The sequence below is a fragment of the Perca fluviatilis genome, chromosome 6, assembly GCF_010015445.1.
Source record: "Perca fluviatilis chromosome 6, GENO_Pfluv_1.0, whole genome shotgun sequence".
NCBI lineage: Eukaryota > Metazoa > Chordata > Actinopteri > Perciformes > Percidae > Perca > Perca fluviatilis.
In genome coordinates this window covers 38,200,949-38,204,560 of record NC_053117.1, presented here as the reverse complement: position 1 = coordinate 38,204,560, position 3,612 = coordinate 38,200,949, and positions in this window count along the sequence as shown.

Here is a 3,612-nt window from a genome sequence, read left to right as displayed (position 1 = left end):
ATGATGTTTTTAGGTCTGGTCGACAAACTCAGATTTACATAAGAAAAGAAATCTCAACGAATCGTTCTCTTATTTTTTTTAAATATTACACTTGAGCCTGTTTTCATAAAAAGGGGTAAAATACTGTGACCGCTAACCAATAAGCCAACGGGTGCTACTGTAAACCTTCAGGTCTGATTACTTGCAGGTTGAGAGGACGAAAAGAGAGCGAGAGAGAGAGCGTAACATAACCATTATTTTCATTGTTGACTAATCGGTTTGATTGTTTTGAGTCATTATTTGTAGTTTGGTCTATAAGATGTGGGTCAGTGTTTCTCAAAAAGCCCAAAACGACATCCTCAAATGTCTCGTTTTGTCCCCAACTCAAAGATATTCAGTTTACTGTCACAGAGGAGAGAAGACACTAGAACATGTTCACATTTAACAAGCTGGAATCTCAGTCCTTCCAGAAAAACGCAGAGTTTTTTTGATTGTTGCGGGCAAAAATCCTTGATTATTTGCCACGTTTTCTTAAAAAATGCGATGGAATATGCTATGATATTTGTGCAATTTTATGCGAGGAAATTGCTGGAACTTGCAAAAACTGCTGTTTGATGAAAAAGAGAAGAAAAAGTGATTCTCCCCAACACCCTGCTTTTTTTTTTTTACACTTAATTTCCAAAAATAGTTTACAGATATTCAGTCATTGCATTAAGTAAACAAATAAAATACAAAAATATATACAAATAATAAAGTAAAAATAAAAGTAATAGTCTATACAGAGAGAAATAAAAGATACAAAAGAGACTGACTTTCAGCAGGAGCACTTACACAAAGAGATCTGAGTAGACATCAGATATTAAGATAGCTTTCTGATTGGATACCAACTTAAGAGACTCAAATTACATGTCAAATTCAACCTCCAACACCCTGCTTTACGATGATGTTCACATCACTTCATAACGTTCCCATGGCAACAGGGGAAAATGGTTGCTCTTGTGTGAAGTAAACGCAAAAAAATTTCAACTTTCTGCTAAGAATTATGCAATCGCATAATCACTAATCACGTTTTTCTGGAGGGACTGAAATCTGAACTTTTACTTTTTTTTTTTTTTTCATATAAAATGACTCAAACCGATTAATCGATTATCTAAATAGTGGCGATTTATGTAATACTTGACAACTAATCGATTAATCTTTGCAGCTCTACTAAGATGGTAACTGTTGTGTGTCAGGTTGGGGTCTGTTAGTATGAAAACATATTTTTCCCTTTTGACAATTAATTTGTCTTAAAAACAAAGTAATGCTTTCTTTTTCATTTTCACTTTGTAAATATTTGTTTTTTTTATTTTTTTGAGAAGCTTTTGTCATCACCTCAACTCTTCTTACGTCGCTCAATGTTGCTATGACAACTAACGTCATCTCTGATTTTGATTAGGTTAATTTTGTTTAGCATATTTGAAGACAGAAGGAACTTGTATGTAATAACGTTATTAATAAAGTAATTCTAACATGGGTAGAGAAAATAAAATTGTATTTGAAATGCAATCCATGTGTGACTGAACTGTTGATTTTGGGGGAAAATGTTTGTTTCTTAATCCCTACAGAGATGGACCTTTTTAGTTAAAGAGTAAGATCCTTTTTGTTTAACCAGAAACTGCTCCGCAATCACCAAAACCACCAGACTCCATGTAAATAATCAGGACTTCTTATCATCCTAAAACACACTTCATTCAAAGTCAACAAACAAAATAAAACTAACTAACAAAAGCCGTCTTGGTTCATCTTTCCACTGTTCCAACAATCACCACTCTGGTTTGGTTGAAATAAACCTTTAATTCACCAATTTACATGTGGAAATATGCTGGCTCTATACACGCTAAAAGTCCTGATTATTTACATGGAGTCTGGTGGAGTTTGGTGATGGTGATTTCGGGGCTGTCTCATGTTAAACTAAAAGGATCTTACTCTTTAACTAAAAGGTCTGTCTCTGTAGGGATCCTTTCCATAATGTTGTCAGACACTTAGAATAATATAAACCTGTCCAGGTTGAAAAATACAGAAATAACATTTCACACACCCTGTTTAACAAGAAACTTCTCCAAAATCGCAATCGCCAAACCCACCAGACTCCATGGAAATAATCAGGACTTTTAGTGTGTATAGAGCCAGCATATCTCCACCAGACTCCATGTAAATAATCAGGACTTTTAGCGTGTATAGAGCCAGCATATCTCCACCAGACTCCATGTAAATAATCAGGACTTTTAGCATGTATAGAGCCAGCATATCTCCACCAGACTCCATGTAAATAATCAGGACTTTTAGTGTGTATAGAGCCAGCATATTTCCACCAGACTCCATGTAAATAATCAGGACTTTTAGCGTGTATAGAGCCAGCATATCTCCACCAGACTCCATGTAAATAATCAGGACTTTTAGTGTGTATAGAGCCAGCATATTTCCACCAGACTCCATGTAAATAATCAGGACTTTTAGCGTGTATAGAGCCAGCATATCTCCACCAGACTCCAGGTAAATAATCAGGACTTTTAGCGTGTATAGAGCAGCATATCTCCACCAGACTCCATGAAAATAATCAGGACTTTTATTCAAAAGGGGTAGCCTACATTACTGACAAAAAGTTTGAGAACCACTGCATTAGCGTTACTTTTAAGCCGCTACTTTAAGCTAACCATTTCGATTTATTACTATTTTGACCATAAGCTTACTATTACAACCGAACCGTAAGCCAACTATTTTAACTTTGATGTATTATAAGAACGGTGATAAGATGCGTCGTCCATTCAGAGCCGGCCCGACGCATAAGAGATACGCGAACTAAGCGTCTGCTTAGGGCCCCGTGGCTACCAGAGGGCCCCCACGAGCGCTTGAAATGTCTCACAATTGAGCTTATAACATGTCTCACATTAGTCTTTAAATGCTTATTTGCACATGTGAGTGCTTAAACTAATATTTACAATACACAAGTTGGTTTAGTGCCAAGTGCAGCGGCAGCACATCACAATGTGGCGAGTCCCCCAAACCAAATCCTGCTCAGGGCCCCCAAAAGCCTCGGGCCGGCCCTGCGTCCATCTGTATTTTCTATGATGAGAACATGACTGTATATCTGACACACTGGACACTGTCGGAGTTAACTAATCACTCCAGGAGGTGGCAGCACTGCAACATTAAGAAGGCAAGCTGCCGTTAAAACCCCCAACAGGAGAAGGAGTGTTTTATAATACTAATACTGGTATGAAAAGAATATAAGGTTTATTTATTTATTTGTTTTGGTTGTTTGTTTGTTTTGAATTAATACAAGCCTATACTCTCTGAATGTCCATGGTATTAGGCTACACACTCCTGTACAGTTGGTGGCGGTATAATACAAAAGTAGTAATCTGCCAAGAAAAGGAAGAATTTCTACACTTTATTGAGAATACAGATAAACAAACAAACAAACAAATACACATAAACAAATTAACTTAAAAAAAAACAGAGACTTTGCTTCGGCTCGAGCATAGAAACAGCCAAACTTAGGAGCATATTACGTGACCGTTCAAAGACGGAACGTTGTTCTCATCCGGGCAAAGCGGAGACTAAAATCAAACGCACCGTTGTTTGGTGGGG